We start from the raw sequence: 22,843 nt of genomic DNA, 5'->3' as shown, positions 1-22,843 counted from the left end.
CGTCGCGCCTTAGCAATCGCTAAACCAACTCCGAGAGGTTATTGACCACGCCGGAGCACGATCAACCTGACCACGAGGGTCTGTTTCCTGCGAGCAAACGAAGAACAAGCAAGAAACTGAGATTGCAATCTGGATATTGCGAATATAAGATGAAAGCTTTATTGATCAAGGTGGGGTTCTGTGACGCCTTTGTCTGGTCGTTGAACACAAATGAAGTACGCGAAGTTGCAGCTATGGCGAACTTTTAATCTAAACAAAACCCAAAGTCTAAACGATGCCCTAAGGGCTGTATATATGGAGGAAGAGGGGGGGAATTTCGTGGCCCTTGGTGGAGGGGTCCGAAATCAACCCTATCTCTTGTTTCCCCACACATACGGACTCTAAAAATAGCCTATAATTATGTATTTCGAAATTACATGGGCCTGGCCCAATAATAAGGTGACGCAGCACCTAAAATAGCCTCGGGACGAAATTTATGAAGTGGCATCTTGTATATTTCGTCCAAGGCTTCATGCACCCATTATGGTGGCTTCAAAGTCCTGAAATCATCACTTGTAACTCCGTTCTTGTTCTCCTTGCGCATGCCATCATCTCCATGCTTGTTCTTGCTCCAATGTTCATCCTTCTCCAAGCTAGGCCCTTCATTTGTCAGCAAAACAAATGTATCCAATTTAGGCAGCATCATATTCTCATGAACATTAGAATCATTACCAAGAAACGAAAGTACCTGGTAATTTAGTTGGCGTGCGCGAGCTCTAGTAATTGGTCCAGTATGTATAGCAGCAGGGGCTGTGGGTGTAACAATTGTATTGATGTCCTCATCATCCTCCCCTTCTTGAAATGAAGTCGTCCTCGACGGAAGTTCATCTTCCTCACCCAAATAAGGCTTCAAATCTGCAATGTTAAAAGTGGGACTAACCCCAAAATCTGCAGGCAGCTCAAGTTTATATGCATTATCATTTATTTTCTCTAACACCTTAAAGGGACCATCAGCACGTGGCATTAACTTTGATTTGCGCAAATCAGGAAATCTATCCTTACGCAAATGTAACCAAACAAGATCTCCAGGTGCAAACACAACATGTTTTCTACCCTTATCTCCAGCAAGTTTATATTTAGCATTCATGCGCTCAATGTTTTCCTTAGTTAACTCATGCATTTTTAAAATCAATTCAGCACGTTGTTTAGCATCAAAATTAACCTTCTCCGAAGATGGAAGAGGCAACAAATAAATAGGTGCATGAGGTAGGAAACCATACACAACTTAAAAAGGGCACATCTTAGTAGTAGAATGCAATGAACAATTATAAGCAAATTCAATATGAGGCAAGCATTCCTCCCACATTTTCTTATTATTCTTCAAAACAGCCCTAAGCATAGTAGACAACGTTCTATTGACTACTTCAGTTTGTCCATCAGTTTGGGGGTGACAAGTAGTACTAAAAAGCAGTTTAGTCCCCAACTTAGCCCATAAACATCTCCAAAAGTGGCTAAGAAATTTAGTATCACGATCTGAAACAATAGTATTTGGCACACCATGCAAGCGAATAATTTCACGAAAGAACAAATCAGCAACATTAACAGCATCATCGCTTTTATGACATGGTATAAAGTGTGCCATTTTCGAGAATCTATCCACGACAACAAATATGCTATCCCTCCCCTTCTTTGTTCGAGGTAAACCTAAAACAAAGTCCATAGATATGTCCTCCCAAGGAACACTAGGTACAGGCAAAGGCATATATAAACCATGAGGATTGAGTCGTGACTTAGCTTTTTGACATGTAGTGCATCGAGCAATAAAACGCTCAACATCCCGTCTCATCTTTGGCCAAAAGAAATGTGTAGCAAGTACGTCCTCCGTCTTCTTCACGCCAAAGTGTCCCATTAATCCTCCTCCATGCGCCTCCTGCAACAACAAAAGACGAACGGAGCTAGCTGGAATGCATAGCTTGTTAGCACGAAACACAAATCCATCGTTAACGACAAACTTGTTCCACATTCTTCCTTCTTTACAATTCTGCATTACATCTTTAAAATCAGCATCATGCACATATTGATCTTTGATGGTCTCCAAACCAAATATTTTGAAGTCAAGTTGTGAAAGCATAGTATAGCGACGAGACAATGCATCAACAATAACATTTTCTTTTCCCTTCTTGTGTTTAAACACAAATCTACGATTCAGTTTAGCTTGACTTTTAATATGTTTCAAAGATTCATGATCAGAATGTATAACAAATTCTTTGGGCCATAAATAATGTTGCCATGTTTCTAAAGTCCGAACAAGAGCATATAATTCTTTATCATAAGTAGAATAATTCAGACTAGGCCCACTCAATTTTTCAGAAAAGTATGCAACAGGTTTGCCATCTTGTAATAACACACCTCCTAATCCAATTCCACTAGCATCACATTCAAGCTCAAAAGTCTTATTAAAATCAGGAAGTTGGAGTAAAGGAGCATGTGTCAACTTATCTTTCAATACCGTGAAGGCTTCTTCCTGTGCGGTACCCCAAACAAAAGGCACATCCTTCTTTGTAAGCTCGTTGAGAGGTGCAGCAATGGTGCTGAAATCTCTCACAAAACGCCTATAGAATCCAGCGAGGCCAAGAAAACTCCTCACTTGTGTGACCGTTTTGGGCTGCGGCCAACTCTCAATAGCTTCAATATTGGCTTTGTCAACTTCAATTCCCTGTGGAGTAACAACATAGCCAAGAAAAGCTACTCGGTCGGTGCAAAAGGTGCACTTCCCAAGGTTACCAAACAAACGTGCATCACGTAGAGCAATAAAAACAGCACGTAAATGTTCCAAATGTTCTTCCAAAGATCTGCTATAAATCAATATGTCATCAAAGTAAACTACCACAAATCGTCCAATGAAAGCACGTAAAACTTCGTTCATTAATCTCATGAAAGTACTAGGTGCATTAGTTAACCCAAAAGGCATGACTAACCACTCATATAATCCAAACTTAGTTTTAAATGCTGTTTTCCATTCATCTCCCAATTTCATACGAATTTGATGGTAGCCACTACGCAAATCAACTTTGGAGAATATTGTAGAGCCACTCAATTCATCAAGCATATCATCTAGCCTAGGAATAGGATGACGATAACGAATAGTAATATTATTAATGCCTCTACGATCAACACACATACGTGATGTACCATCCTTTTTCGGCACTAGAATAATAGGAACAGCACAAGGACTAAGGGATTCGCGTATATAACCTTTGTCGAGAAGCTCTTGTACTTGACGCATAATCTCCTTCGTCTCCTCTGGATTGGTACGGTATGGTGCACGGTTTGGCAGTGAAGCACCGGGAATTAAGTCAATCTGATGCTCAATCCCTCGAATAGGCGGTAATCCCGGTGGCACGTCTTGTGGAAAAACGTCAGCGAACTCCTGCAAAATGTTAGTGACAGCAGGAGGCAAAGAGGAAGGCACGTCCTCGAATGAAAATAATGCCTCTTTGCACACAAAAGCATAGCATACAGATTTGCTGAAATCTAGCTCATCAATATCAGATTTGGTGGCAAATAAACATGCACTTTTCAATTTAATTTCAGAAGCAACACTAGATGATAGAGGCGAGGGTGTCCCGATCTTTCGATGAGATAATAACTATCGATTTGGTGGAGACGACTTTGACGATCCGACTACAAACGTGCACGACGTTGCGCCTTAGCAATCGCTAAACCAATCTCCTGAGGTTACTGACGATGCCGGAAGCACGGTCAGCCTGACCACGAAGGTCTATTCCTGCAAGCAATCGAAGAACGAGCAAGAATATGATAAAGCAATCTGAATATTGCAAATATATATGAGGTATTGATAATGGTGGGGATCCGTAAGCGGTCTTGGTCTGGTCGTTGGACACAAACGAAGTACACGAAGTTGCGTTGGCTAACTTTTAACTAAACAAATCCCAAGGAAAAGCTACTAGATGGATCTACTTATATAGGAGCAAGGGGTGGCGGCCAAGGAGGTGGGAGGACGTCCCAAGGCAGCCTAAAACTAAATCTAGGTCGTACAAGGCCAATGGGCCCAAGTGGAGGTGATGTAACACCTTTGGACTTGTAGTTTGACTCGGATTATGCTGCAGCATCAGATTGTTTCGTCCACAACTCAACGCTCCGGACGAATTTGAAGGTGATTCCAATTGGGTTGGAAAGTGCACGAAATCTAGTTTCCAACAAAAAAAGAATCACCCAATTCGGAGTCCGTATGAAAAACTTGTGTGCGTTTTGAGTCAGGTGTGTCTGTGCAGTCCGAATCTGAATCCAGAACGTGAGAGACTTGGACTCTATCTTCTCTTGGGCCAAAAGTGACGTGAGAGAACTTTTTGGACAGCAAATAAATATCTCTTTCTTCCTTATCTTCATATGTGGATTGTACAAATGTCCCATACACCTGCAATTAGACAAAACACAAAAGTGTGTGAAGTATTTTTGTTCTGGATAACATAAATAGATTATTGAATAGTTTGCACTAGAAATCACCTGACAAATATGCATATATGCAATATTTTTGGTCATATCCAAGGTAGTCATGTCCTCATCAGTATGCAACAGGTTTGCCATCTTGTAATAACACACCTCCTAATCCAATTCCACTAGCATCACATTCAAGCTCAAAAGTCTTATTAAAATCAGGAAGTTGGAGTAAAGGAGCATGTGTCAACTTATCTTTCAATACCGTGAAGGCTTCTTCCTGTGCGGTACCCCAAACAAAAGGCACATCCTTCTTTGTAAGCTCGTTGAGAGGTGCAGCAATGGTGCTGAAATCTCTCACAAAACGCCTATAGAATCCAGCGAGGCCAAGAAAACTCCTCACTTGTGTGACCGTTTTGGGCTGCGGCCAACTCTCAATAGCTTCAATCTTGGCTTTGTCAACTTCAATTCCCTGTGGAGTAACAACATAGCCAAGAAAAGATACTCGGTCGGTGCAAAAGGTGCACTTCCCAAGGTTACCAAACAAACGTGCATCACGTAGAGCAATAAAAACAGCACGTAAATGTTCCAAATGTTCTTCCAAAGATCTGCTATAAATCAGTATGTCATCAAAGTAAACTACCACAAATCGTCCAATGAAAGCACGTAAAACTTCGTTCATTAATCTCATGAAAGTACTAGGTGCATTAGTTAACCCAAAAGGCATGACTAACCACTCATATAATCCAAACTTAGTTTTAAATGCTGTTTTCCATTCATCTCCCAATTTCATACGAATTTGATGGTAGCCACTACGCAAATCAACTTTGGAGAATATTGTAGAGCCACTCAATTCATCAAGCATATCAACTAGCCTAGGAATAGGATGACGATAACGAATAGTAATATTATTAATGCCTCTACAATCAACACACATACGTGATGTACCATCCTTTTTCGGCACTAGAATAATAGGAACAGCACAAGGACTAAGGGATTCGCATATATAACCTTTGTCGAGAAGCTCTTGTACTTGGCGCATAATCTCCTTCGTCTCCTCTGGATTGGTACGGTATGGTGCACGGTTTGGCAGTGAAGCACCGGGAATTAAGTCAATCTGATGCTCAATCCCTCGAATAGGCGGTAATCCCGGTGGCACGTCTTGTGGAAAGACGTCAGCGAACTCCTGCAAAATGTTAGTGACAGCAGGAGGCAAAGAGGAAGGCACATCGTCGAATGAAAATAATGCCTCTTTGCACACAAAAGCATAGCAAACAGATTTGCTGAAATCTAGCTCATCAATATCAGATTTGGTGGCAAATAAACATGCACTTTTCAATTTAATTTCAGAAGCAACACTAGATGGTTTATTATTAGGCTTCATTTGTTGCTCAAATTCTTTTGCCACAATCTGATTTTCACTCTTATTCGTCTCCTGTTTTGCTTTATTAGCTCTATTAATATCATCTTTCAAAATGGAATCAGGAGTCATAGGAAGCAAAGTTATATTTTTATCCTTATGAACAAGAGTATAGTGATTGTTTCTACCATGGTGTACAGAATTTTTATCAAATTGCCATGGTCTACCAAGTAATAAGGAACATGCTTGCATAGGTACCACATCACAATCAACATAATCAGCATATGTAGAGATACTAAAATGCACACGAACAGTACGTGTTACCTTAACCTTGCCGCTGTTATTGAACCATTGGATGTAGTAAGGATGTGGATGTGGTCTTGTGGTGAGAGAAAGCTTCTCCACCATCTCCATGCTAGCCAAGTTGTTGCAGCTCCCTCCGTCTATTATGACACGCACAGAACGTTCCTTCACAACTCCCTTGGTATGGAACAAATTGTGCCTCTGATTTTGCTCAGCTTGTGTGACCTGCACACTCAAAACACGTTGAGCAACTAAACATTCATACCTGTCAGCGTCTTCAGGAGCCATGTATTGCGTCTCATGATCAGAATCATCTCCACCATGTTCTTCACGTGTAATAAGAGCCAATGTCTCCTCATCATAGTCACTATCGGACTCATATCCACCATCCGCGGTAGCAATCATCACACGCGGAGATTTGCATTCCCTCGCATAATGACCTCCTCCCTTACAACGACGACAAATAATATCACTTGTGTGCCCTGTTGATGCCATGGAAGAAGAAGAACGCTGTGCAGGCCCCGCAGGTGCGCTCTTGGCAGATAATGGTGGTTGTGCCTGTTTTCTTGTATCACGGCTGGAGGTGGCACCGGATGGAGGTGCTGGTGCAGTTGAAGTAGAAGATGCACTTGGTGTCCATGATGAAGGTCGGCCTGCAGAAAAGTTAGTTCGCCCCAATGCTTGTCGATCCTGCACTTCACGTTCAGCTTTACAAGCAAGATGGAATAAACGAGTGATATTAGTATACTCCTTATAGTCTAGAATGGTCTGAATCTCTCTATTTAATCCACCCAGAAAACGTGCAAGCATAGCTTCATTCTCCTCAACAATACCACATCTAATCATGCCAGTTTGTAATTCCTAATAATATTCTTCTACAGAATTTTTTCCTTGTCTTAAGCGCTGTAATTTTTGAAGCAATTCACGTTGATAATATGGTGGAACCCAACGCGTACGCGTAGCAGTTTTCAAAGCGGCCCAAGTAGTTGGAATAGGATACAATCTACAATGTTCAGACCACCATACACATGCAAAACTAGTGAAAGCACAAATAGCAGCAGCAACTCGTCTCTCCTCAGGATATTGTAAATATGTAAATCGTTGTTCAGTTTCTAACTCCCAAGTAAGATATATATCAGGAACATATCTACCCTCAAATGGTGGAATATTCAATTTCAGTTTAGGAATATGGACATCATCTCGTACCTGAGGTGGTGGTGCAGGCCTACCATTACGAATATATACCTGAGGTCGACCTGCTGGTGGTGGTGCTGGTGGCTGCTCGTAGATCTGATTTTGATCAACCTCATCCTCATAATCGCCCGCATACTCATCATCCTCCTGGGTACCAGCAACAGCAGTAGCAGGAGCCACAGAAGTATCAATAGCAGCACCAACAGTTTGGCCAAACACAAGAGGAACACGGCTCGCTCGGCGAAGGTCTATTTCGCGACGTGGAGGTAGTCGTTGTTGTTGTTGTTGGAGAGGTGCGTTAGGTGCAGCGGGTGGTGGTGGTGGAAGACGCGCGAGCAATTCATTAAATCTGTTATCGAGCTTTGTTTCGAACGTCTTCTCAAGGCCAGTGATCTTCTCCATGGCCTCTTCAAAATTGTTCAGCACATCTTGCACCTGTTCAGTCATCATTTGCTGAAACTTATCATGAAGCTCCTTGTTCGATAAATTCTCCCAATCAATCTCGTCGGCTTGTGATCCTGGCATGGTTAGCAGCAATAGAAACACACAAGAATATGATCCTACAGACTACGAACAAGTGGTGGTGGTGGGTGTCACAAATCCGTCAAGCAAAACTCAAATTCTTACCAGTTCTTACCCAGCAACAGGCGGTGATCGGCAACCATTGTAGTCAAAACTCTCAAAGCTTGGATAGAGCGATTACCAGGGAGGGTCAAACGCACGACGTAGATGTATGTGGAGCTGGGAAGGCTTATACTATGGTAGCAAAAAGGGTCAGCAATAATCAATTCAGAGATGCAAAGTTGAATAAACGCTCAACGACGGTACTGTGCTGGTCCTAGGCTAGACTGTGCTAGAGACGCGAGCCTAGAACACCAACAAAATCACGGCGCGGCACTCTTCCTAGCTCAAACTGACAGGATGGGCACGAAATTTTTCGACCAATTTTTTTTTTCGACTGCCCGGACCCAAAAACTGGAAATGGGTCAAAAAAAACTTCCTATAATGGCACCTGTCTCAAAACACTCAGAAACACCTAAAAATAGGATAGCCAGAAATTTTTTCGAAAAATGCGTTTTCGAAAAATTTTGGGCCTAAACGGAGCGTGGCTACCCGACAAGGAAACACGAATCGGAATCTAGATGGATCTCGAAAACAACCCTAATAAGCAAGGAACTCGGATTGGTGGTGGATATATGGTGGTGGTATATGGCAGCGGTGGTGGTAGCGGTGGTAGTATATGGATATGGATCGGTGGTGGTATATGGACACGGATTGGTGGTGGTATATGGATACGGATTCGGAGCGGTGGTGGTAGATGGCAGGGGCGATGATGATGGTGCGGCGGCGGCGTGACAACTTATGACCAGAACTCGAAACTCTAAAAGACTAGACTCTAAGACCAGCAACTAGACACGACGATGCAACCGCAAATTCAACAAAGCAAAACCCTAAAAAGATTATGCAAAGGCTCAGATTGGTTCGGATATGATGAACTAACCCTAATTTTTTTTGTGGCTTTTTCGTGGACTGTAGGTATGAAGAACAGACTTGATCTAAACTACGAAAAACTGTAAAATCTCACCGAGCAACCTGGAAATCTGATACCACTTGATAGAGGCAAAGGTGTCCCGTCTTTCGATGAGATGGTGGATTTCGCTTTGGTGGAAGTCGACTTTGACGATCCGACTACGAACGTGCGAGGACGTCGCGCCTTAGCAATCGCTAAACCAACTCCGAGAGGTTATTGACCACGCCGGAGCACGATCAACCTGACCACGAGGGTCTGTTTCCTGCGAGCAAACAAAGAACAAGCAAGAAACTGAGATTGCAATCTGGATATTGCGAATATAAGATGAAAGCTTTATTGATCAAGGTGGGGTTCTGTGACGCCTTTGTCTGGTCGTTGAACACAAACGAAGTACGCGAAGTTGCAGCTATGGCGAACTTTTAATCTAAACAAAACCCAAAGTCTAAACGATGCCCTAAGGGCTGTATATATGGAGGAAGATGGGGGAATTTCGTGGCCCTTGGTGGAGGGGTCCGAAATCAACCCTATCTCTTGTTTCCCCACACATACGGACTCTAAAAATAGCCTATACTTATGTATTTCGAAATTACATGGGCCTGGCCCAATAATAAGGTGACGCAGCACCTAAAATAGCCTCGGGACGAAATTTATGAAGTGGCATCTTGTATATTTCGTCCAAGGCTTCATGCACCCATTATGGTGGCTTCAAAGTCCTGAAATCATCACTTGTAACTCCGTTCTTGTTCCCCTTGCGCATGCCATCATCTCCATGCTTGTTCTTGCTCCAATGTTCATCCTTCTCCAAGCTAGGCCCTTCATTTGTAAGCAAAACAAATGTATCCAATTTAGGCAGCATCATATTCTCATGATGATAGAGGCAAAGGTGTCCCGTCTTTCGATGAGATGGTGGATTTCGCTTTGGTGGAAGTCGACTTTGACGATCCGACTACGAACGTGCGAGGACGTCGCGCCTTAGCAATCGCTAAACCAACTCCGAGAGGTTATTGACCACGCCGGAGCACGATCAACCTGACCACGAAGGTCTGTTTCCTGCGAGCAAACGAAGAACAAGCAAGAAACTAAGATTGCAATCTGGATATTGCGAATATAAGATGAAAGCTTTATTGATCAAGGTGGGGTTCTGTGACGCCTTTGTCTGGTCGTTGAACACAAACGAAGTACGCGAAGTTGCAGCTATGGCGAACTTTTAATCTAAACAAAACCCAAAGTCTAAACGATGCCCTAAGGGCTGTATATATGGAGGAAGAGGGGGGGAATTTCGTGGCCCTTGGTGGAGGGGTCCGAAATCAACCCTATCTCTTGTTTCCCCACACATACGGACTCTAAAAATAGCCTATACTTATGTATTTCGAAATTACATGGGCCTGGCCCAATAATAAGGTGACGCAGCACCTAAAATAGCATCGGGACGAAATTTATGAAGTGGCATCTTGTATATTTCGTCCAAGGCTTCATGCACCCATTATGGTGGCTTCAAAGTCCTGAAATCATCACTTGTAACTCCGTTCTTGTTCCCCTTGCGCATGCCATCATCTCCATGCTTGTTCTTGCTCCAATGTTCATCCTTCTCCAAGCTAGGCCCTTCATTTGTAAGCAAAACAAATGTATCCAATTTAGGCAGCATCATATTCTCATGAACATTAAAATCATTACCAAGAAACGAAAGTACCTGGTAATTTAGTTGGCGTGCACGAGCTCTAGTAATTGGTCCAGTATGTATAGCAGCAGGGGCTGTGGGTGTAACGCCCCTTCCTCTCCGTTTGTTCCTCTCGATGTTTGATCACCCGCATGCCTCGCCTGATCATCGCCATGCCGCGCGCCCAAGGTGAGCATGAGCTCGTACCCCGCACACGCACATGCCCCTGCACCTAGAAGCCCCAAGCACACGTGCTCCTTAGCCTATCCCGCACAGCCGCCGTGGCCTCCCAAGCCCCGTCATCACCACGGCTGACCTCGCCGGCTCCGTCCTCGCAGCCGTTGTCTTCTCCGCCTATACAGAGAGGCTCGGCCGTGGGCAATATCTGAATGAGCCGAACCCCTTTCATTGCACAAGCACACCACTAGCTCAGCTGGTCAGCCCACACGCACACATGCAGGAGGTCCTCGGATCGAATCCCAGGGTGCCCCGAATTGTTTTGCCCCTCTTTTATTTATTTTTCCCCCACTCCTGGGCTGCTGCAGCGTGCTGCAATTCGGCCCGTGCATGTTTTTTCCCTCTTCCATGCGTTTTAGCATTTATTCTTTATCATGCATATTTTCAGAAAATTGCCATCATTTTAAAATGCTCATGTTTAATTAACCATGCATCATATGCAAATACTTTATATATGTAAAATGCTTAGAATTTTGTGTAGATTAATATTTTGCCACTTACATCCAAGTTAAAAATGTTTAAAATGCTGTTTGATTAAATTTGCTCAAATGCCATGTTAAAATGCTTTAATTCAACTATTAAACCGTAGCTAGGTTTTAAATAAATTATATATGTAAATGGGGTAGAAAAATGCCTAGTTTAACTTGGTGTACTTGCTTTGCATGTTTAACAACTCTAAAATTGTGTTTAGGGCAGAACAGTACCAAATCTAATATATGCTCATGAGGTTTTTTCGGACTTGTTGTTTGTTGTTCCGACCTCATTTAAATTTGCCTAGATAGGTAGTTTTTCATATGCTTCACCCCTTGCCATGTTTAACAACGTTTAATATTGTTGGGTACATAACGAGTGAGAACTAAATAATTGATGTGGTGTTCCGTTAATATGCAACTTGTTGCATATTGAGCTCCACTTAATTTGTAGTGTTGTTTGTTGCACTTTGCCATGCCATGCCTCATTAAACCGGACATGCATCATACTTGGTTGTGCATCATGTCATGTGTCTGTGGTGGTTGTTTACTATGTTGTTTGTTTCTTTCCGGGTTGCTTCTCTCGTTAGCTTCGGTTTCGTTCCGGAGTTGTAAGCATTTGTTCGAATACGTCCGTTTGTCTTGTTCATGGACTCGTTCTTCTTCCTTGCGGGATTTCAAGCAAGATGACCTTTACCCTCGATATCACTTCTATCTTTGCTTGATAGTTGCTTCATTCTATCGCTATCCTGCGCTACCTATCACTTGTTTACCATGCCTCCCATATTGCCATGTCAGCCTCTAACTTTTTCACCCTTCCTAGCAAACCGTTGTTTGGCTATGTTACCGCTTTGCTCAGCCCCTCTTATAGCGTTGTTAGTTGCAGGTGAAGTTTAAGATTGCTCCATGATGGACAGGATTATGTTGGGATATCACAATATCTCTTATTTAATTAATGCATCTATATACTTGGTAAAGGGTGGAAGACTCAGCCTTATGCCTGGTGTTTTGTTCCACTCTTGCCGCCCTAGTTTCCGTCATACCGGTGTTATGTTCCCGGATTTTGCGTTCCTTACGCGGTTGGGTGATTTATGGGACCCCCTTGATAGTTCGCTTTGAATAAAACTCCTCAACAAGGCCCAACATTGGTTTTAACATTTGCCACCTAAGCCTTTTTCCCTTGGGTTCTGCAGACTCAAGGGTCATCTTTATTTACCCCCCCGGGCCAGTGCTCCTTCGGGTGCTGGTCCAAACTGAGCGATGTCCGGCGCCCCCTGGCAATCAGTGTCTATGCCAACCCGACGTCTAGCTCATCCGGTGTGCCCTGAGAACGAGATACGTGCAACTCCTATCGGGATTTGTCGGCCATCGGGCGGCTTTGCTGGTCTTGTTTTACCATTGTCGAAATGTCTTGTAAACCGGGATTCCGAGTCTGATCGGGTCTTCCTGGGAGAAGGAATATCCTTCGTTGATCGCGAGAGCTTATCACGGGCTAAGTTGGGACACCCCTGTAGGGTATAATCTTTCGAAAGTCGTGCCTGCGGTTATAGGCAGATGGGAATTTGTTAATGTCCGGTTGTAGATAACTTGACACTTGACCTCTTTAAAACACATCAACCGCGTGTGTAGCCGTGATGGTCTCTTCTCGGCGGAGTCCGAGAAGTGAACACGGTTTTGGGTTATGTTTGACGTAAGTAGTCTTCAGGATCACTTCTTGATCACTTCTAGCTTCTCGACCGTTCCGTTGCTTCTCTTCTCGCTCTTATTTGCGTATGTTAGCCACCATTTTTGCTAAGTGCTTGCTGCAACTCCACCTCTTTACCACTTCCTACCCATAAGCTTAAATAGTCTTGATCTTGCGGGTTTTGAGATTGCTGAGTCCTCGTGACTCACCAGATACTATCACAACAATTGCAGGTGCCGATGGTACCAGTGCAGATGAAGCAACCGAGCTCAGATGGGAGCTCAACGAAGATCTTAGTTGTTGCTATGTTTCGTTTCATGTTGATCAGTAGTGGAGCCCAGTTGGGACGATCGGGGATCTAGCAGTTGGGTTATCTTCTTTTCTGTTGGCTTCGTCCGTAGTCGGACTATGTGTGTGTACTCTGAATGATGTATGATTTATTATATGTTCATTGTGTGAAGTGGCGATTGTAAGCCAACTCTTTATCCCATTCTTATTCATTACATGGGATTGTGTGAAGATGACCCTTCTTGCGACAAAACCACAACGCGGTTATGCCTCTAAGTCGTGCTTCGACACGTGGGAGATATAGCCGCATCGTGGCTGTTACAAGTTGGTATCAGAGCCATCCCCGACTTAGGAGCCCCCTGCTTGATTGTTTGCTGGCATTGTTGAGTCTAGAACAAAAATGTTTTGAGTCTTACGATTATATATATAGGAGAGTAGGATTCTTTTTACTCCTCGGTCCCTTCGTCGCTCTGGTGAGGTCTCCTGACGTAGATGTTTTGACTTTCCTCTCCTCAAATTTCACTAAAAAAAATTTAGGATCACGCGGGTATCTTGGAATCGTTTCGATGGTTTTGTGACGAGAACATTGTTCTTGGTGCCTCCTGTCTTTTATGTGGCAGTGTCCCGGGGAGTTGAGCTCCGAGGTGTTGTCGTCATAATTTTATCATTGCAGTTCTGGAATACCTGAGTTTTGCCGACATCGAAAATCTCTTTTATGCAGTTGTTGGTGAGATAACCTCGACGTCACCCAGTACTGGGGCGGGAGTTCGGGAGTATTGCCATAACTCGTATAACGGATGCTTTTCGAAGGTTGAGGTACACGATTTCCGAAGGTTTCTTGGTTATGTGTTGACGGATGGATACAGCTTGGATGTAGGAATTGTTAGTTTTGGGTGAGATATATATTGCTTCCCCTGTATCGCCAACACCAGATTGCATAACCAGAAAGTTTCGGGAGTTTTATAGGTGGGAATTCAAGTAGCTCCTAGAATATCTTTTCGATAGATGCATGATATGAGATTGGGGTTCGACGTCTAGTGGTCCGCCTTTCCATAGTCGTTTTTACAGTGGTCTTGTTGTGTCTTAAAGAACCCTTGGCTATGCTGGTTCGAGGACACTTCGTATGTCATGTGCACTGCCTTGTACATGATGGTGCTGTACACTCGAGCCCGTGTGGGCCCCACCACGAAAACTTCGGACAGAATCTCTATCATATGTTTGTTCCGGCTTATTCTGCAAGTCAAATCCTTTCTTTTGTTTTCTTTGTGTTATTCAAGTTGCTTCGAAGTCAAATGTTGAATCCCTACCTTTCCTAAACGGTGTTCTCATATTGCTATGTGAATACTAATCCTTCTTAATCATCAAGGTCGTCATGTTAATTCTTTTCCAACCGGTGCGCTTCTCTTCGAGATGATCCCATCATTCTCCCCATCCGCAAGATCAATTCTAAGTTTTCTCAATGGTGTTTGTTTCGTTCATCCCAAGTTGTCTTTGTTTTCCCCACCCTCCCACCCTTTTCTTCAAGGACTCATATATTTTAATCATGTATCCATTTATTCATGTGAAGTCACTTCAACCTTCTCAATCAAGTTTCTGATCCGGTGATCCCTCATGAAGATGCTCACGAGCTTCAAGTTTATCATTCTTCGTCTCTTTTCTTCTCCGGTGGATTTAACTCAAGCTTTCGGTGTTGATCATATCCTTTTCCTCATTCAAATGCTATCCCATGCCGGTGCATCTCATAATTGTTCACCTCTCTCTATTCTTATCCGTAGTGCTTAAGATTATCTCAGAAAATTCGTGTTCCCATTCTCAATCCATTCAAGTTATTTTGAGGTTGTTATCTCATTCAAGTCATTTAATTCAACCGGCGCAATCCCCCCTTTCAATCAATCATTCAATGGTGTTTCTTTTGAGTGGGCCCTAACCCACAGGTCTTTTCCCAGGATCTTACCTGACTCTTCTAATTTTTCTCGGAGTCATTCCCAAATTCTTTTCGAAGTTTGATGTAAGAATGAATTATCATCAGTCAAATGTCTTTCTCCAAGATCTTTCAAATTCTTTTATTGTTGGTTCAACCTTTCTAATTTTCATCCCGGAGTATCTCAACAATTCATGGTGGTGTTTCTCGTCGTCATTCTCGAATTTTGAAGACCGAAGAACAATTCCTCTTAAATGCTTACCCGTTCTTCCAGAGATTCATGGTTCTAGCTTTATACCATCCTCTCATAATTGCTTTCGATTGTGAGAATTCTTTTCACCCATCCGGAGCATTTCATGAGTTGTTTCCATTTCTTTTCCTCCGAAGGCCATCATGTCATAATTCTTCATTCTCAGCCTTCAGCTCTTGTTCTACAAATCTTACCGGTGCATCGTTCAAATATCCTCTAATCAGTTCATGGCCTCTTCGTTCTCATGTATCTAAATCCCCTCAAGTATCTTCATTCGTTTTCCAATTCTTCTCGATGATTTGTGCCTTTGGTACTTTCATTTTCAATTCTTACGGTGGTTCGTTCAAGAGTTCTCTTCCTTGGTTATCATTCATTCTTTCATTGTTTCAATCCCACCGGTGGTTCCATCTATACCTTCTCAAGTTTGCGCTATATCTCTCTTAATCCTTTCTACGAGAATAAGTAGTATGACAAATTCGTTGCTTGTCATCAATTTAAATTGGTGAAGGATGCGCATAACGTAATTCTTATTATTGTTTCATCCAACTGATCTAGTTTCTTCTTTCTAGAGTTGTTCATCATATCACATTCTCGGTTTCATGTGTTTCATCTTTTCTTTTCCGGAGTTCCAAGTTTTCTCGGTTATATCATCGCGAAGCTCCATCTAAATCATTGCAAGGATTCACCTTGTATTTTCAACTTCTCTTTCTTTCTATCATCCTTTTTTACCTGAGTTCTTCATGGAGGCTCTACATGGTGCTTCGTCAAGGATTCCTTTCATTCTTCAATTGTTCTTCAAGATTTCTCACGGAGTTAAGTTCCGCCAAGCTATACTCAAAATTAAACAGGGTGCTTAACACATGTTTTGTTTTGAGGAGTTCAAGTATTCTTCATCTTGCATTCCGAAGTGCAATTCTTTCTACCTTATCTTTTGAGGCGGTGTTATGTCATTCTTGACAATTTCCCTTCATGCTTCATGATTAACATGTTGTCAAGAATGAGGTATTTGAAATCCAGCAATCTCTTCATTGGAGTTATCTTGGGTTATATTTCACCTAAAGCCTTCCCTAAGGATTGTTGCTATTTATGGTGCTCATAAATGACCCAAGTTCTTCATTTGTCCTCTCGGTGAAATAAGTTTCTCGTCTCCTTGTTGATATCAATCCAATCATTTGTTTCCGTTGGTGGCAGAAGCTCACCTCATAATTTTGAGTTGTCTTCCATAAGCCCACATCAAGCTTATCCTTTCGTTGTTGATAATCCAACAACTCCGTTCTAGCATTTGTTGCAAGCATGCTCCCTCAAGATCTTGTTTCTCTCCGTTCATTTCATCCCATTCCTTCTTCCGGAGGCATTGCGATGTTGTTCTCTTCACTCATCATCTCGAATTGTGAGGACTGTGTTCTCTTCGTGCTTATCCATGTAATCGAAGTGTCGTGCCCTCTTTTCAAGTTCTCCCCATTTTGCCAAGTTTACCTCCCTTCTCAACCGGAGTGTTGTATCATCTCTTCAAGTTCTTTTCATCTTATCAAATTTTGCCTCCCTTCTCAACCGGAGTGCTGTCTGAAATCATTCTTACCCCTTGTGTCATTTGTTTAATTGTTGTGGAGACAGTGTGTTGTTGATTTCGTCAAGTATCGTCCAATCATCCCAAGTTCATGATTCTAATTCCTTCCATTTTCAGTCGGAGTGCTGCCTGAATCATTGCATTCTTATTGCTTATCTATCTTGTTTTAACCGGAGTGGTTTCAATGTCTATCTTGTCACTTAAGCTCTTCTTTCTCGCCGTATTCTTTGTTCCTTGTCCAACGGAGTGTTTTCATTTCGTTCATCTTCATGGTATTCTTTCTTCCAATTTGTCCAACCTCTCAAGGTTTGTGGTTTCACTTATTTGTCAAAGAAGCAACTTAGTTTTACCTTTTCTCTTCCTCTTCCGTTTCTCTCTGGTGCCATTCCTAGATCTCGGGACGAGATCTCTTGTTAGTGGAGGAGTGTTGTAACGCCCCAAGACCAACGCTTTAGAAGACTTCCATATTTTTCGTGATCACCGTGTGTTTCTTTTGTGCTTGCTCTTTTATTTCGCTTCTTGCATCATGTTCATCATTTGGTTATATTGCATTGCCATGCCCATCTTTGTCATGTTGCATTTGTGCCTCTTGTCATTTTTGGCATTCTCATAATCATCATGTGCATTATCATATTCATGCATGTTACATTGTTGCATGCTCCACGTATGATCATGCATCATCACCTCCTCCTTCCTTCTTCATTCCTTCATTTTGGCAAGTGACCTTTTCCCCTTCTCCATAAACGTTCATTCTTTCCCTATTAATCTTAAACCATGCATACACCCTCTCTGATAATTTTCAGCTCATTGGAAGATGTTTTGGTTGGGTTCAAAAATGACTCAAGTTTGAATTAAATTCAAACTTGAATTATTTTTCTGTCTCTAAAATGTCCAGACCATTTTATTCAAATTGTGCATAAATCCAGGATCTTATAAATATTTCCGTCCCAACCTACGTTCTTCCTGATCTCCCTGTGCATTTCTACTCTTGTTATTCTGCCTGGAGAACTAAGGAAAAGAGATGAGGAGAGAAAGGAAGAGCAGCCCAGCAGCAGACCCCGCAGCCCACATGTTTCTCTCCCCAGCCAGCCCAGCCCAATGCCCAAACGGCCACCTGCTCCGTTTCCCCTCATTCTCCCTTGCTCCAGACACAGAGCGCTCGCGCCGTCGCGCCGTGAGCTCACGGACGTCGAGGCTAGCGCCTGCCTGCGCCCCTATAAAGCACCGCAGCGACCCCTAGGGTTTCCTCCTCCCTCCTCCTTCCCTCCTCGCACCGCCATCTCTCTTCCTCCCCTCTGTTTTCCCTTCTTCCTCAAGATCAGAGAGCACCACCGAGAGCAGAGAAATAAACCGTCGATGCCCGTCGTCGTTCTCGCGGCCGGAGGGCCTCAAGCTCGTCTTCGACATGTCGTCCTGCACCCCGTCACCCTCCTCGACCGATCCCCCCAGTTAGTTGGGCGGGAGCCTCCCCAACGCGCCTCCCTGCCGTCGCCGTCGCCATGGCCGGTCGAGCCAAGCCGAGCTCGAGCCCGGTGTTGTCCACGTCGTGGTGGCCTTCTTCTTCCTCTGGAGCGACCTCCACGAGACGGATCGCCAAGTCCAGCGCCCCGTCGCGGTCTTCTTCCCCTGCTTCCTCTACGTCACGGATCGAACACCATCTCGCCTTCACGCCATCGGCCACATCGTCTCCCTCCTCTGCTTCCACTTCCTTCACGGTCAGAATTTCGACAAGGTTCAGAGCTCCCTCCCGTCGTCTCCGGCGTGTATCCGTCGACCTCGTCGTATCATATGGTGAGCTGGGTAATGCCCCTTCCTCTCCGTTCCTTCCTCTCGATGTTTGATCACCCGCATGCCTCGCCTGATCATCGCCATGCCGCACTCCCGAGGTGAGCATGAGCTCGTACCCCGCACACGCACACGCCCCTGCACCTAGAAGCCCCAAGCACACGTGCTCCTTAGCCTATCCCGCACACCCGCCGTGGCCTCCCAAGCCCCGTCATCGCCACGGCTGACCTCGCCGGCTCCGTCCTTGCAGCCGTCGTCTTCTCCGCCTATACAGAGAGGCTCGGCCCTAGGCAATCTCTTAATGAGCCGAACCCCTTTCATTGCACAAGCACACCACTAGCTCAGCTGGTCAGCCCGCATGCACACATGCAGGAGGTCCTTGGGTCGAATCCCAGGGTGCCCCGAATTGTTTTGCCCCTCTTTTATTTATTTTTGCCCCACTCCTGGGCTGCTGCGGCGTGCTGCAATTCGGCCCGTGCATGTTTTTTCCCTCTTCCATGCGTTTTAGCATTTATTCTATATCATGTTGGGGAACGTAGCAGAAATTCAAAATTTTCCTACGTGTCACCAAGATCTATCTATGGAGAAACCAGCAACGAGGGGAAGGAGAGTGCATCTACATACCCTTGTAGATCGCTAAGCGGAAGCGTTCAAGTGAACGGGGTTGATGGAGTCGTACTCGTCGTGATTCAAATCACCGATGATCCTAGTGCCGAACGGACGGCACCTCCGCGTTCAACACACGTACAACCCAGTGACGTCTCCCACGCCTTGATCCAGCAAGGAGAGAGGGAGAGGTTGAGGGAGACTCCATCCAACAGCAGCACAATGGCGTGGTGGTGGTGGAGGAGCATGGCAATCCTGCAGGGCTTCGCCAAGCACCGCGGGAGAGGAGGAGTAGGGAGAGAGGTAGGGCTGCACCAAGAGGGAGAGGTTCTCATGTGTTTAGCAGCCCCAAACCTCAACTATATATAGGGGGGAGGGGGGCTGCGCCCCCTTTAGGGTTTCCCACCCCAAGGGGTGCGGCCAGCCCTAGATGGGACTTGGAGGGGGCGGCCAAGAGGGGGAGAGAGGGGAGGCGCGCCTGGGGTGGGCCTTAGGGCCCATCTGCCCTAGGGTTTGCCCTCTCCCCTCCTAGTTGCGCCTTGGGCAAGGGTGGGAGGCGCACCAGCCCACTCTGGGGCTGGTCCCTTTCCTATCTAGGCCCATGCAAGCCTCCGGGGCCGGTGGCCCCACTTGGTGGACCCCCGGGACCCTCCCGGTGGTCCCGGTACGTTACCTATAAAACCCGAAACTTTTCCGGTGACCAAAACAGGACTTCCCATATATAAATCTTTACCTCCGGACCATTCCGGAACTCCTCGTGATATCCGGGATCTCATCCGGGACTCCAAACAACATTTGGTAACCACATACAAACTTCCTTTATAACCCTAGTGTCACCGAACCTTAAGTGTGTAGACCCTACGGGTTCGGGAGACATGCAGACATGACCGAGACGTTCTCCGGTCAATAACCAACAGCGGGATCTGGATACCCATGTTGGCTCCCACATGTTCCACGATGATCTCATCGGATGAACCACGATGTCAAGGACTCAATCGATCCCGTATACAATTCCCTTTGTCTAGCGGTATTGTACTTGCCCGAGATTCGATCGTCGGTATACCGATACCTTGTTCAATCTCTTTACCGGCAAGTCTCTTTACTCGTTCCGTAACACATCATCCCGTGATCAACCCCTTGGTCACATTGTGCACATTATGATGATGTCCTACCGAGTGGGCCTAGAGATACCTCTCTGTTTACACGGAGTGACAAATCCCAGTCTCGATCTGTGTCAACCCAACAGACACTTCCGGAGATACCTGTAGTGCACCTTTATAATCACCCAGTTACGTTGTGACGTTTGGTACACCCAAAGCACTCTTACGGTATCAGGGAGTTACACGATCTCATGGTCTAAGGAAGAGATATTTGACATTGGCAAAGCTCTAGCAAACGAACTACACGATCTTTGTGCTATGCTTAGGATTGGGTCTTGTCCATCACATCATTCTCCTAATGATGTGATCCCGTTATCAATGACATCCAATGTCCATGGTCAGGAAACCGTAACCATCTATTGATCAACGAGCTAGTCAACTAGAGGCTTACTAGGGACATGGTGTTGTCTATGTACCCACACATGTATCTGAGTTTCCTATCAATACAATTATAGCATGGATAATAAACGATTATCATGAACAAGGAAATATAATAATAACTAATTTATTATTGCCTCTAGGGCATATTTCCAACAGTCTCCCACTTGCACTAGAGTCAATAATCTAGCTCACATCACCATGTGATTAACACTCACAGGTCACATCGCCATGTAACCAACATCCAAAGAGTTTACTAGAGTCAATAATCTAGTTCACATCACTATGTGATTAACACTCAATGAGTTCCGGGTTTGATCATTTTGCTTGTGAGAGAGGTTATAGTCAACGGGTCTGGACCTTTCAGATCCGTGTGTGCTTTACAAATCTCTATGTCATCTCCTAGATGCAGCTACCACGCTCTATTTGGAGCTATTCCAAATTGTTCTACTTGGAGCTATTCTAAATTGTTGCTCCATTATACGTATCCGGTATCTCTACTCAGAGCTATCCGGATAGGTGTTAAGCTTGCATCGATGTAACCCTTTACGACGAACTCTTTTACCACCTCCATAATCGAGAAAATTCCTTAGTCCACTAGTTACTAAGGATAACTTTGACCGCTGTCTGTGATCCATTCTTGGATCACTCTTGTACCCCTTGACTAACTCATGTCAAGGCACACTTCAGGTGCGGTACACAGCATAGCATACTGTAGAGCCTACGTCTAAAGCATAGGGGACGACCTTCGTCCTTTCTCTCTTTTCTGCCGAGGTCGAGCTTTAAGTCTTAACTTCGTACCTTACAACTCAGGCAAGAACTCCTTCTTTGACTGGTCCATCTTGAACACCTTCAAGATCATGTCAAGGTATGTGCTCATTTGAAAGTACCATTAAGCGTTTTGATCTATCCTTATAGATCTTGATGCTCAATGCTCAAGTAGCTTAATCCAGGCTTTCCATTGAAAAACACTTTTCAAACAACCCTATATGCTTTACAGAAATTCTACATCATTTCTGATCATCAATATGTCAACAACATATACTCATCAGAAATTCTATAGTGCTCCCACTCACTTCTTTGGAAATACAAGTTTCTCATAAACTTTGTATAAACCCAAAATCTTTGATCATCTCATCAAAGCGCACATTCCAACTCCGAGATGCTTACTCCAGTCCATGGAAGGATCGCTGGAGCTAGCATACCTTTTAGCATCCTTAGGATCGACAAAACCTTTCTGATTGTATCACATACAACCTTTCCTTACGAAAACTGGTAAGGAAACTTGTCTTGACATCCATCTGCCAGATTTCATAAATGCAGCTTGTGCTAATATGATTCCGACGGACTTAGGCATCGCTACGAATGAGAAAATCTCATCGTAGTCAACTCCTTGAACTTGTGAAAAAACTCTTCATCACAAGTCGAGCTTCATAGATGGTGGCATTACCATCCACGTCCGTCTTCTTCTTAAAGATCCATTTATCTCAATGGCTTGCCGATCATTGGGCAAGTCCACCAAAGTCCATGCTTTGTTCTGATACATGGATCCTATCTCGGATTTCATGGTTTCTTAACCATTTGTCGGAATTTGGGCCCACCATCGCTTCTCCATAGCTCGTAGGTTCATTGTTGTCTAGCAACATGACCTTCAAGACAGGATTACTGTACCACTCTGAAGTAGTACGTATCCTTGTCACCCTACGAGGTACGGCAGTGACTTGATCCGAAACTTCATGATCACTATCATAAGCTTCTACTTCAATTGGTGTAGGTGCCACATGAACAACTTCCTGTGCCCTGATACACACTGGTTGAAGTGATGGTTCAATAACCATATCAAGTCTCCACCATCCTCCCACTCAACTCTTTCGAGAGAAACCTTTCCTCGAGAAAGGACCCGATTCAAGAAACAATCCATATTGCTTTCGGATCTGAATTAGGAGGTATACCCAATTGTTTTGGGTGTCCTATGAAGATGCATTTTATCCGCTTTGGGTTCGAGCTTATCAACC

The sequence above is a fragment of the Triticum aestivum genome, chromosome 2B (assembly GCF_018294505.1).
Source record: "Triticum aestivum cultivar Chinese Spring chromosome 2B, IWGSC CS RefSeq v2.1, whole genome shotgun sequence".
Taxonomy (NCBI): Eukaryota; Viridiplantae; Streptophyta; class Magnoliopsida; order Poales; family Poaceae; genus Triticum; species Triticum aestivum.
Note: the sequence above shows the minus strand (reverse complement) of the source record.